The sequence below is a fragment of the Schistocerca nitens genome, chromosome 11 (assembly GCF_023898315.1).
Source record: "Schistocerca nitens isolate TAMUIC-IGC-003100 chromosome 11, iqSchNite1.1, whole genome shotgun sequence".
Lineage (NCBI taxonomy): Eukaryota > Metazoa > Arthropoda > Insecta > Orthoptera > Acrididae > Schistocerca > Schistocerca nitens.
In genome coordinates, this window is record NC_064624.1 from 169,864,802 (window position 1) to 169,879,190 (window position 14,389).

At 50.1% G+C, this 14,389-nt stretch overlaps 1 protein-coding gene across 13 annotated transcripts in view; it reads right to left on the reverse strand.

Moving 5' to 3' along the window:
* The window catches only part of LOC126213498 (putative sodium-dependent multivitamin transporter), a 1,462,669-nt gene that overhangs the window by 1,087,390 nt on the left and 360,890 nt on the right, over positions 1–14,389 (reverse strand). The gene's annotated exons all lie outside the window — the stretch shown is intronic.

Sequence of the window (14,389 nt, forward strand, 5' to 3'; positions counted from 1 at the left end):
TAAGTTTTACTGGAGACAACGGCAAGAATTATATACACTGCCCGGCCAAGAAAGTAAAGCACTCTGAAGACTGATCAGATGTTAATGTAACAGAGCATGCGTACACACGCACATGTACGCGCGCGCCTACACACACACACACACACACACACACACACACACACACACGAAATTGTTAGAATGGCCATCAGAGTAAATTACTGTTTTTCATGTTTTGTCTGGTACAATACAAAAAAGGCATGAACAGATTTGGACAAAATGGTTCAAATGGCTCTGAGCACTATGGGACTTAACTTCTGTGGTTATCAGTCTCCAAGAACTTGGAACTACTTAAACCTAACTAACCTAAGGACATCACACACATCCATGCCCGAGGCAGGATTCGAACCTGCGACCGTAGCAGTCGCGCGGTTCCGGACTGAGCGCCTTAACCGCCAGACCACCACGGCCGGCAGATTAGGACATTAATTGGTCACTGTGAAGGAGACAGAGAAGCTGTGTACTCATATGAGAAGCGTTATCAGCACCTGCAGAGGCCTCATATTGATTTTCCATTTGGGCAGATTTTTTAATTATGCAATATCCAAATTAAATTTTTGAAAACAGCCATAAGTCACACTTTTTTTTATTGACTGGTTTCACTCTTAAGATTAACAAGAGCATCATCAGAATATACATTGTAAAAGATACAAATTGAGGCAATACAGGAAACTTACACTGACATCACATGAATTACATATTCTCCTTCCAGTATGGTGATTTACGTTTAAAGTTGGCTGACAGGCCTAAAGATTAATGTGGCTATAGTACTTAAAATTGTGTTTAAACTGTGTTTAAAGTACAGCAGTAAACGATGACACAGATATGACAGCACAAAAGGAACATACAAGTAAATCTGCAAAAATCAAAATATCTTTCAAAATACATTATAAAAATACATATTTAAAATATCCATTCAAAAATGCACTCAGAACTACTGTTTTTAAAGATATTTCTAATAGGATGATATGGCAGGTAACATATGTTTCCAGAATGACATTTTCACTCTGCAGCGGAGTGTGCGCTGATATGAAACTTCCTAGCAGATTACAACTGTGTGCTGGACCGAGACTCGAACTCGGGACCTTTGACTTTCGCAGGCAAGTGCTCTACCACCTGAGCTACCCAAGCACAACTCGTGCCCCATCCTCAAAGCTTTACTTCTGCCTGTACCTCGTCTCCTACCTTCCAAACATTACCGAAGCTCTCCTGCGAACCTAGCAGAACAAGCACTCCTGAAAGAAAGGATATTGCGGAGACATGGCTTAGCCACAGCCTGGGGGATGTCTCCAGAATGAGATTTTCACTCTGCAGCAGAGTGTGCGCTGATATGAAACTTCCTGGCAGATTAAAACTGTGTGCCTGACAGAGACTCGAACTCGGGACCTTTGACTTTCGCAGGCAAGTGCTCTACCACCTGAGCTACCCAAGCACAACTCGTGCCCCATCCTCAAAGCTTTACTTCTGCCTGTACCTCGTCTCCTACCTTCCAAACATTACCGAAGCTCTCCTGCGAACCTAGCAGAACAAGCACTCCTGAAAGAAAGGATATTGCGGAGACATGGCTTAGCCACAGCCTGGGGGATGTCTCCAGAATGAGATTTTCACTCTGCAGCAGAGTGTGCGCTGATATGAAACTTCCTGGCAGATTAAAACTGTGTGCCTGACAGAGACTCGAACTCGGGACCTTTGACTTTCGCAGGCAAGTGCTCTACCACCTGAGCTACCCAAGCACAACTCGTGCCCCATCCTCAAAGCTTTACTTCTGCCTGTACCTCGTCTCCTACCTTCCAAACATTACCGAAGCTCTCCTGCGAACCTAGCAGAACAAGCACTCCTGAAAGAAAGGATATTGCGGAGACATGGCTTAGCCACAGCCTGGGGGATGTCTCCAGAATGAGATTTTCACTCTGCAGCGGAGTGTGCGCTGATATGAAACTTCCTGGCAGATTAAAACTGTGTGCCTGACAGAGACTCGAACTCGGGACCTTTGACTTTCGCAGGCAAGTGCTCTACCACCTGAGCTACCCAAGCACAACTCGTGCCCCATCCTCAAAGCTTTACTTCTGCCTGTACCTCGTCTCCTACCTTCCAAACATTACCGAAGCTCTCCTGCGAACCTAGCAGAACAAGCACTCCTGAAAGAAAGGATATTGCGGAGACATGGCTTAGCCACAGCCTGGGGGATGTTTCCAGAATGAGATTTTCACTCTGCAGCGGAGTGTGCGCTGATATGAAACTTCCTGGCAGATTAAAACTGTGTGCCTGACAGAGACTCGAACTCGGGACCTTTGACTTTCGCAGGCAAGTGCTCTACCACCTGAGCTACCCAAGCACAACTCGTGCCCCATCCTCAAAGCTTTACTTCTGCCTGTACCTCGTCTCCTACCTTCCAAACATTACCGAAGCTCTCCTGCGAACCTAGCAGAACAAGCACTCCTGAAAGAAAGGATATTGCGGAGACATGGCTTAGCCACAGCCTGGGGGATGTCTCCAGAATGAGATTTTCACTCTGCAGCGGAGTGTGCGCTGATATGAAACTTCCTGGCAGATTAAAACTGTGTGCCTGACAGAGACTCGAACTCGGGACCTTTGACTTTCGCAGGCAAGTGCTCTACCACCTGAGCTACCCAAGCACAACTCGTGCCCCATCCTCAAAGCTTTACTTCTGCCTGTACCTCGTCTCCTACCTTCCAAACATTACCGAAGCTCTCCTGCGAACCTAGCAGAACAAGCACTCCTGAAAGAAAGGATATTGCGGAGACATGGCTTAGCCACAGCCTGGGGGATGTTTCCAGAATGAGATTTTCACTCTGCAGCGGAGTGTGCGCTGATATGAAACTTCCTGGCAGATTAAAACTGTGTGCCTGACAGAGACTCGAACTCGGGACCTTTGACTTTCGCAGGCAAGTGCTCTACCACCTGAGCTACCCAAGCACAACTCGTGCCCCATCCTCAAAGCTTTACTTCTGCCTGTACCTCGTCTCCTACCTTCCAAACATTACCGAAGCTCTCCTGCGAACCTAGCAGAACAAGCACTCCTGAAAGAAAGGATATTGCGGAGACATGGCTTAGCCACAGCCTGGGGGATGTCTCCAGAATGAGATTTTCACTCTGCAGCAGAGTGTGCGCTGATATGAAACTTCCTGGCAGATTAAAACTGTGTGCCTGACAGAGACTCGAACTCGGGACCTTTGACTTTCGCAGGCAAGTGCTCTACCACCTGAGCTACCCAAGCACAACTCGTGCCCCATCCTCAAAGCTTTACTTCTGCCTGTACCTCGTCTCCTACCTTCCAAACATTACCGAAGCTCTCCTGCGAACCTAGCAGAACAAGCACTCCTGAAAGAAAGGATATTGCGGAGACATGGCTTAGCCACAGCCTGGGGGATGTCTCCAGAATGAGATTTTCACTCTGCAGCGGAGTGTGCGCTGATATGAAACTTCCTGGCAGATTAAAACTGTGTGCCTGACAGAGACTCGAACTCGGGACCTTTGACTTTCGCAGGCAAGTGCTCTACCACCTGAGCTACCCAAGCACAACTCGTGCCCCATCCTCAAAGCTTTACTTCTGCCTGTACCTCGTCTCCTACCTTCCAAACATTACCGAAGCTCTCCTGCGAACCTAGCAGAACAAGCACTCCTGAAAGAAAGGATATTGCGGAGACATGGCTTAGCCACAGCCTGGGGGATGTTTCCAGAATGAGATTTTCACTCTGCAGCGGAGTGTGCGCTGATATGAAACTTCCTGGCAGATTAAAACTGTGTGCCTGACAGAGACTCGAACTCGGGACCTTTGACTTTCGCAGGCAAGTGCTCTACCACCTGAGCTACCCAAGCACAACTCGTGCCCCATCCTCAAAGCTTTACTTCTGCCTGTACCTCGTCTCCTACCTTCCAAACATTACCGAAGCTCTCCTGCGAACCTAGCAGAACAAGCACTCCTGAAAGAAAGGATATTGCGGAGACATGGCTTAGCCACAGCCTGGGGGATGTCTCCAGAATGAGATTTTCACTCTGCAGCGGAGTGTGCGCTGATATGAAACTTCCTGGCAGATTAAAACTGTGTGCCTGACAGAGACTCGAACTCGGGACCTTTGACTTTCGCAGGCAAGTGCTCTACCACCTGAGCTACCCAAGCACAACTCGTGCCCCATCCTCAAAGCTTTACTTCTGCCTGTACCTCGTCTCCTACCTTCCAAACATTACCGAAGCTCTCCTGCGAACCTAGCAGAACAAGCACTCCTGAAAGAAAGGATATTGCGGAGACATGGCTTAGCCACAGCCTGGGGGATGTTTCCAGAATGAGATTTTCACTCTGCAGCGGAGTGTGCGCTGATATGAAACTTCCTGGCAGATTAAAACTGTGTGCCTGACAGAGACTCGAACTCGGGACCTTTGACTTTCGCAGGCAAGTGCTCTACCACCTGAGCTACCCAAGCACAACTCGTGCCCCATCCTCAAAGCTTTACTTCTGCCTGTACCTCGTCTCCTACCTTCCAAACATTACCGAAGCTCTCCTGCGAACCTAGCAGAACAAGCACTCCTGAAAGAAAGGATATTGCGGAGACATGGCTTAGCCACAGCCTGGGGGATGTTTCCAGAATGAGATTTTCACTCTGCAGCGGAGTGTGCGCTGATATGAAACTTCCTGGCAGATTAAAACTGTGTGCCTGACAGAGACTCGAACTCGGGACCTTTGACTTTCGCAGGCAAGTGCTCTACCACCTGAGCTACCCAAGCACAACTCGTGCCCCATCCTCAAAGCTTTACTTCTGCCTGTACCTCGTCTCCTACCTTCCAAACATTACCGAAGCTCTCCTGCGAACCTAGCAGAACAAGCACTCCTGAAAGAAAGGATATTGCGGAGACATGGCTTAGCCACAGCCTGGGGGATGTCTCCAGAATGAGATTTTCACTCTGCAGCGGAGTGTGCGCTGATATGAAACTTCCTGGCAGATTAAAACTGTGTGCCTGACAGAGACTCGAACTCGGGACCTTTGACTTTCGCAGGCAAGTGCTCTACCACCTGAGCTACCCAAGCACAACTCGTGCCCCATCCTCAAAGCTTTACTTCTGCCTGTACCTCGTCTCCTACCTTCCAAACATTACCGAAGCTCTCCTGCGAACCTAGCAGAACAAGCACTCCTGAAAGAAAGGATATTGCGGAGACATGGCTTAGCCACAGCCTGGGGGATGTCTCCAGAATGAGATTTTCACTCTGCAGCGGAGTGTGCGCTGATATGAAACTTCCTGGCAGATTAAAACTGTGTGCCTGACAGAGACTCGAACTCGGGACCTTTGACTTTCGCAGGCAAGTGCTCTACCACCTGAGCTACCCAAGCACAACTCGTGCCCCATCCTCAAAGCTTTACTTCTGCCTGTACCTCGTCTCCTACCTTCCAAACATTACCGAAGCTCTCCTGCGAACCTAGCAGAACAAGCACTCCTGAAAGAAAGGATATTGCGGAGACATGGCTTAGCCACAGCCTGGGGGATGTCTCCAGAATGAGATTTTCACTCTGCAGCGGAGTGTGCGCTGATATGAAACTTCCTGGCAGATTAAAACTGTGTGCCTGACAGAGACTCGAACTCGGGACCTTTGACTTTCGCAGGCAAGTGCTCTACCACCTGAGCTACCCAAGCACAACTCGTGCCCCATCCTCAAAGCTTTACTTCTGCCTGTACCTCGTCTCCTACCTTCCAAACATTACCGAAGCTCTCCTGCGAACCTAGCAGAACAAGCACTCCTGAATGAAAGGATATTGCGGAGACATGGCTTAGCCACAGCCTGGGGGATGTTTCCAGAATGAGATTTTCACTCTGCAGCGGAGTGTGCGCTGATATGAAACTTCCTGGCAGATTAAAACTGTGTGCCTGACAGAGACTCGAACTCGGGACCTTTGACTTTCGCAGGCAAGTGCTCTACCACCTGAGCTACCCAAGCACAACTCGTGCCCCATCCTCAAAGCTTTACTTCTGCCTGTACCTCGTCTCCTACCTTCCAAACATTACCGAAGCTCTCCTGCGAACCTAGCAGAACAAGCACTCCTGAAAGAAAGGATATTGCGGAGACATGGCTTAGCCACAGCCTGGGGGATGTTTCCAGAATGAGATTTTCACTCTGCAGCGGAGTGTGCGCTGATATGAAACTTCCTGGCAGATTAAAACTGTGTGCCTGACAGAGACTCGAACTCGGGACCTTTGACTTTCGCAGGCAAGTGCTCTACCACCTGAGCTACCCAAGCACAACTCGTGCCCCATCCTCAAAGCTTTACTTCTGCCTGTACCTCGTCTCCTACCTTCCAAACATTACCGAAGCTCTCCTGCGAACCTAGCAGAACAAGCACTCCTGAAAGAAAGGATATTGCGGAGACATGGCTTAGCCACAGCCTGGGGGATGTCTCCAGAATGAGATTTTCACTCTGCAGCGGAGTGTGCGCTGATATGAAACTTCCTGGCAGATTAAAACTGTGTGCCTGACAGAGACTCGAACTCGGGACCTTTGACTTTCGCAGGCAAGTGCTCTACCACCTGAGCTACCCAAGCACAACTCGTGCCCCATCCTCAAAGCTTTACTTCTGCCTGTACCTCGTCTCCTACCTTCCAAACATTACCGAAGCTCTCCTGCGAACCTAGCAGAACAAGCACTCCTGAAAGAAAGGATATTGCGGAGACATGGCTTAGCCACAGCCTGGGGGATGTCTCCAGAATGAGATTTTCACTCTGCAGCGGAGTGTGCGCTGATATGAAACTTCCTGGCAGATTAAAACTGTGTGCCTGACAGAGACTCGAACTCGGGACCTTTGACTTTCGCAGGCAAGTGCTCTACCACCTGAGCTACCCAAGCACAACTCGTGCCCCATCCTCAAAGCTTTACTTCTGCCTGTACCTCGTCTCCTACCTTCCAAACATTACCGAAGCTCTCCTGCGAACCTAGCAGAACAAGCACTCCTGAAAGAAAGGATATTGCGGAGACATGGCTTAGCCACAGCCTGGGGGATGTTTCCAGAATGAGATTTTCACTCTGCAGCGGAGTGTGCGCTGATATGAAACTTCCTGGCAGATTAAAACTGTGTGCCTGACAGAGACTCGAACTCGGGACCTTTGACTTTCGCAGGCAAGTGCTCTACCACCTGAGCTACCCAAGCACAACTCGTGCCCCATCCTCAAAGCTTTACTTCTGCCTGTACCTCGTCTCCTACCTTCCAAACATTACCGAAGCTCTCCTGCGAACCTAGCAGAACAAGCACTCCTGAAAGAAAGGATATTGCGGAGACATGGCTTAGCCACAGCCTGGGGGATGTTTCCAGAATGAGATTTTCACTCTGCAGCGGAGTGTGCGCTGATATGAAACTTCCTGGCAGATTAAAACTGTGTGCCTGACAGAGACTCGAACTCGGGACCTTTGACTTTCGCAGGCAAGTGCTCTACCACCTGAGCTACCCAAGCACAACTCGTGCCCCATCCTCAAAGCTTTACTTCTGCCTGTACCTCGTCTCCTACCTTCCAAACATTACCGAAGCTCTCCTGCGAACCTAGCAGAACAAGCACTCCTGAAAGAAAGGATATTGCGGAGACATGGCTTAGCCACAGCCTGGGGGATGTTTCCAGAATGAGATTTTCACTCTGCAGCGGAGTGTGCGCTGATATGAAACTTCCTGGCAGATTAAAACTGTGTGCCTGACAGAGACTCGAACTCGGGACCTTTGACTTTCGCAGGCAAGTGCTCTACCACCTGAGCTACCCAAGCACAACTCGTGCCCCATCCTCAAAGCTTTACTTCTGCCTGTACCTCGTCTCCTACCTTCCAAACATTACCGAAGCTCTCCTGCGAACCTAGCAGAACAAGCACTCCTGAAAGAAAGGATATTGCGGAGACATGGCTTAGCCACAGCCTGGGGGATGTTTCCAGAATGAGATTTTCACTCTGCAGCGGAGTGTGCGCTGATATGAAACTTCCTGGCAGATTAAAACTGTGTGCCTGACAGAGACTCGAACTCGGGACCTTTGACTTTCGCAGGCAAGTGCTCTACCACCTGAGCTACCCAAGCACAACTCGTGCCCCATCCTCAAAGCTTTACTTCTGCCTGTACCTCGTCTCCTACGTTCCAAACATTACCGAAGCTCTCCTGCGAACCTAGCAGAACAAGCACTCCTGAAAGAAAGGATATTGCGGAGACATGGCTTAGCCACAGCCTGGGGGATGTCTCCAGAATGAGATTTTCACTCTGCAGCGGAGTGTGCGCTGATATGAAACTTCCTGGCAGATTAAAACTGTGTGCCTGACAGAGACTCGAACTCGGGACCTTTGACTTTCGCAGGCAAGTGCTCTACCACCTGAGCTACCCAAGCACAACTCGTGCCCCATCCTCAAAGCTTTACTTCTGCCTGTACCTCGTCTCCTACCTTCCAAACATTACCGAAGCTCTCCTGCGAACCTAGCAGAACAAGCACTCCTGAAAGAAAGGATATTGCGGAGACATGGCTTAGCCACAGCCTGGGGGATGTCTCCAGAATGAGATTTTCACTCTGCAGCGGAGTGTGCGCTGATATGAAACTTCCTGGCAGATTAAAACTGTGTGCCTGACAGAGACTCGAACTCGGGACCTTTGACTTTCGCAGGCAAGTGCTCTACCACCTGAGCTACCCAAGCACAACTCGTGCCCCATCCTCAAAGCTTTACTTCTGCCTGTACCTCGTCTCCTACCTTCCAAACATTACCGAAGCTCTCCTGCGAACCTAGCAGAACAAGCACTCCTGAAAGAAAGGATATTGCGGAGACATGGCTTAGCCACAGCCTGGGGGATGTTTCCAGAATGAGATTTTCACTCTGCAGCGGAGTGTGCGCTGATATGAAACTTCCTGGCAGATTAAAACTGTGTGCCTGACAGAGACTCGAACTCGGGACCTTTGACTTTCGCAGGCAAGTGCTCTACCACCTGAGCTACCCAAGCACAACTCGTGCCCCATCCTCAAAGCTTTACTTCTGCCTGTACCTCGTCTCCTACCTTCCAAACATTACCGAAGCTCTCCTGCGAACCTAGCAGAACAAGCACTCCTGAAAGAAAGGATATTGCGGAGACATGGCTTAGCCACAGCCTGGGGGATGTCTCCAGAATGAGATTTTCACTCTGCAGCGGAGTGTGCGCTGATATGAAACTTCCTGGCAGATTAAAACTGTGTGCCTGACAGAGACTCGAACTCGGGACCTTTGACTTTCGCAGGCAAGTGCTCTACCACCTGAGCTACCCAAGCACAACTCGTGCCCCATCCTCAAAGCTTTACTTCTGCCTGTACCTCGTCTCCTACCTTCCAAACATTACCGAAGCTCTCCTGCGAACCTAGCAGAACAAGCACTCCTGAAAGAAAGGATATTGCGGAGACATGGCTTAGCCACAGCCTGGGGGATGTTTCCAGAATGAGATTTTCACTCTGCAGCGGAGTGTGCGCTGATATGAAACTTCCTGGCAGATTAAAACTGTGTGCCTGACAGAGACTCGAACTCGGGACCTTTGACTTTCGCAGGCAAGTGCTCTACCACCTGAGCTACCCAAGCACAACTCGTGCCCCATCCTCAAAGCTTTACTTCTGCCTGTACCTCGTCTCCTACCTTCCAAACATTACCGAAGCTCTCCTGCGAACCTAGCAGAACAAGCACTCCTGAAAGAAAGGATATTGCGGAGACATGGCTTAGCCACAGCCTGGGGGATGTTTCCAGAATGAGATTTTCACTCTGCAGCGGAGTGTGCGCTGATATGAAACTTCCTGGCAGATTAAAACTGTGTGCCTGACAGAGACTCGAACTCGGGACCTTTGACTTTCGCAGGCAAGTGCTCTACCACCTGAGCTACCCAAGCACAACTCGTGCCCCATCCTCAAAGCTTTACTTCTGCCTGTACCTCGTCTCCTACCTTCCAAACATTACCGAAGCTCTCCTGCGAACCTAGCAGAACAAGCACTCCTGAAAGAAAGGATATTGCGGAGACATGGCTTAGCCACAGCCTGGGGGATGTCTCCAGAATGAGATTTTCACTCTGCAGCGGAGTGTGCGCTGATATGAAACTTCCTGGCAGATTAAAACTGTGTGCCTGACAGAGACTCGAACTCGGGACCTTTGACTTTCGCAGGCAAGTGCTCTACCACCTGAGCTACCCAAGCACAACTCGTGCCCCATCCTCAAAGCTTTACTTCTGCCTGTACCTCGTCTCCTACCTTCCAAACATTACCGAAGCTCTCCTGCGAACCTAGCAGAACAAGCACTCCTGAAAGAAAGGATATTGCGGAGACATGGCTTAGCCACAGCCTGGGGGATGTCTCCAGAATGAGATTTTCACTCTGCAGCGGAGTGTGCGCTGATATGAAACTTCCTGGCAGATTAAAACTGTGTGCCTGACAGAGACTCGAACTCGGGACCTTTGACTTTCGCAGGCAAGTGCTCTACCACCTGAGCTACCCAAGCACAACTCGTGCCCCATCCTCAAAGCTTTACTTCTGCCTGTACCTCGTCTCCTACCTTCCAAACATTACCGAAGCTCTCCTGCGAACCTAGCAGAACAAGCACTCCTGAAAGAAAGGATATTGCGGAGACATGGCTTAGCCACAGCCTGGGGGATGTCTCCAGAATGAGATTTTCACTCTGCAGCGGAGTGTGCGCTGATATGAAACTTCCTGGCAGATTAAAACTGTGTGCCTGACAGAGACTCGAACTCGGGACCTTTGACTTTCGCAGGCAAGTGCTCTACCACCTGAGCTACCCAAGCACAACTCGTGCCCCATCCTCAAAGCTTTACTTCTGCCTGTACCTCGTCTCCTACCTTCCAAACATTACCGAAGCTCTCCTGCGAACCTAGCAGAACAAGCACTCCTGAAAGAAAGGATATTGCGGAGACATGGCTTAGCCACAGCCTGGGGGATGTCTCCAGAATGAGATTTTCACTCTGCAGCGGAGTGTGCGCTGATATGAAACTTCCTGGCAGATTAAAACTGTGTGCCTGACAGAGACTCGAACTCGGGACCTTTGACTTTCGCAGGCAAGTGCTCTACCACCTGAGCTACCCAAGCACAACTCGTGCCCCATCCTCAAAGCTTTACTTCTGCCTGTACCTCGTCTCCTACCTTCCAAACATTACCGAAGCTCTCCTGCGAACCTAGCAGAACAAGCACTCCTGAAAGAAAGGATATTGCGGAGACATGGCTTAGCCACAGCCTGGGGGATGTTTCCAGAATGAGATTTTCACTCTGCAGCGGAGTGTGCGCTGATATGAAACTTCCTGGCAGATTAAAACTGTGTGCCTGACAGAGACTCGAACTCGGGACCTTTGACTTTCGCAGGCAAGTGCTCTACCACCTGAGCTACCCAAGCACAACTCGTGCCCCATCCTCAAAGCTTTACTTCTGCCTGTACCTCGTCTCCTACCTTCCAAACATTACCGAAGCTCTCCTGCGAACCTAGCAGAACAAGCACTCCTGAAAGAAAGGATATTGCGGAGACATGGCTTAGCCACAGCCTGGGGGATGTTTCCAGAATGAGATTTTCACTCTGCAGCGGAGTGTGCGCTGATATGAAACTTCCTGGCAGATTAAAACTGTGTGCCTGACAGAGACTCGAACTCGGGACCTTTGACTTTCGCAGGCAAGTGCTCTACCACCTGAGCTACCCAAGCACAACTCGTGCCCCATCCTCAAAGCTTTACTTCTGCCTGTACCTCGTCTCCTACCTTCCAAACATTACCGAAGCTCTCCTGCGAACCTAGCAGAACAAGCACTCCTGAAAGAAAGGATATTGCGGAGACATGGCTTAGCCACAGCCTGGGGGATGTTTCCAGAATGAGATTTTCACTCTGCAGCGGAGTGTGCGCTGATATGAAACTTCCTGGCAGATTAAAACTGTGTGCCTGACAGAGACTCGAACTCGGGACCTTTGACTTTCGCAGGCAAGTGCTCTACCACCTGAGCTACCCAAGCACAACTCGTGCCCCATCCTCAAAGCTTTACTTCTGCCTGTACCTCGTCTCCTACCTTCCAAACATTACCGAAGCTCTCCTGCGAACCTAGCAGAACAAGCACTCCTGAAAGAAAGGATATTGCGGAGACATGGCTTAGCCACAGCCTGGGGGATGTTTCCAGAATGAGATTTTCACTCTGCAGCGGAGTGTGCGCTGATATGAAACTTCCTGGCAGATTAAAACTGTGTGCCTGACAGAGACTCGAACTCGGGACCTTTGACTTTCGCAGGCAAGTGCTCTACCACCTGAGCTACCCAAGCACAACTCGTGCCCCATCCTCAAAGCTTTACTTCTGCCTGTACCTCGTCTCCTACCTTCCAAACATTACCGAAGCTCTCCTGCGAACCTAGCAGAACAAGCACTCCTGAAAGAAAGGATATTGCGGAGACATGGCTTAGCCACAGCCTGGGGGATGTCTCCAGAATGAGATTTTCACTCTGCAGCGGAGTGTGCGCTGATATGAAACTTCCTGGCAGATTAAAACTGTGTGCCTGACAGAGACTCGAACTCGGGACCTTTGACTTTCGCAGGCAAGTGCTCTACCACCTGAGCTACCCAAGCACAACTCGTGCCCCATCCTCAAAGCTTTACTTCTGCCTGTACCTCGTCTCCTACCTTCCAAACATTACCGAAGCTCTCCTGCGAACCTAGCAGAACAAGCACTCCTGAAAGAAAGGATATTGCGGAGACATGGCTTAGCCACAGCCTGGGGGATGTCTCCAGAATGAGATTTTCACTCTGCAGCGGAGTGTGCGCTGATATGAAACTTCCTGGCAGATTAAAACTGTGTGCCTGACAGAGACTCGAACTCGGGACCTTTGACTTTCGCAGGCAAGTGCTCTACCACCTGAGCTACCCAAGCACAACTCGTGCCCCATCCTCAAAGCTTTACTTCTGCCTGTACCTCGTCTCCTACCTTCCAAACATTACCGAAGCTCTCCTGCGAACCTAGCAGAACAAGCACTCCTGAAAGAAAGGATATTGCGGAGACATGGCTTAGCCACAGCCTGGGGGATGTTTCCAGAATGAGATTTTCACTCTGCAGCGGAGTGTGCGCTGATATGAAACTTCCTGGCAGATTAAAACTGTGTGCCTGACAGAGACTCGAACTCGGGACCTTTGACTTTCGCAGGCAAGTGCTCTACCACCTGAGCTACCCAAGCACAACTCGTGCCCCATCCTCAAAGCTTTACTTCTGCCTGTACCTCGTCTCCTACCTTCCAAACATTACCGAAGCTCTCCTGCGAACCTAGCAGAACAAGCACTCCTGAAAGAAAGGATATTGCGGAGACATGGCTTAGCCACAGCCTGGGGGATGTCTCCAGAATGAGATTTTCACTCTGCAGCGGAGTGTGCGCTGATATGAAACTTCCTGGCAGATTAAAACTGTGTGCCTGACAGAGACTCGAACTCGGGACCTTTGACTTTCGCAGGCAAGTGCTCTACCACCTGAGCTACCCAAGCACAACTCGTGCCCCATCCTCAAAGCTTTACTTCTGCCTGTACCTCGTCTCCTACCTTCCAAACATTACCGAAGCTCTCCTGCGAACCTAGCAGAACAAGCACTCCTGAAAGAAAGGATATTGCGGAGACATGGCTTAGCCACAGCCTGGGGGATGTTTCCAGAATGAGATTTTCACTCTGCAGCGGAGTGTGCGCTGATATGAAACTTCCTGGCAGATTAAAACTGTGTGCCTGACAGAGACTCGAACTCGGGACCTTTGACTTTCGCAGGCAAGTGCTCTACCACCTGAGCTACCCAAGCACAACTCGTGCCCCATCCTCAAAGCTTTACTTCTGCCTGTACCTCGTCTCCTACCTTCCAAACATTACCGAAGCTCTCCTGCGAACCTAGCAGAACAAGCACTCCTGAAAGAAAGGATATTGCGGAGACATGGCTTAGCCACAGCCTGGGGGATGTCTCCAGAATGAGATTTTCACTCTGCAGCGGAGTGTGCGCTGATATGAAACTTCCTGGCAGATTAAAACTGTGTGCCTGACAGAGACTCGAACTCGGGACCTTTGACTTTCGCAGGCAAGTGCTCTACCACCTGAGCTACCCAAGCACAACTCGTGCCCCATCCTCAAAGCTTTACTTCTGCCTGTACCTCGTCTCCTACCTTCCAAACATTACCGAAGCTCTCCTGCGAACCTAGCAGAACAAGCACTCCTGAAAGAAAGGATATTGCGGAGACATGGCTTAGCCACAGCCTGGGGGATGTCTCCAGAATGAGATTTTCACTCTGCAGCGGAGTGTGCGCTGATATGAAACTTCCTGGCAGATTAAAACTGTGTGCCTGACAGAGACTCGAACTCGGGACCTTTGACTTTCGCAGGCAAGT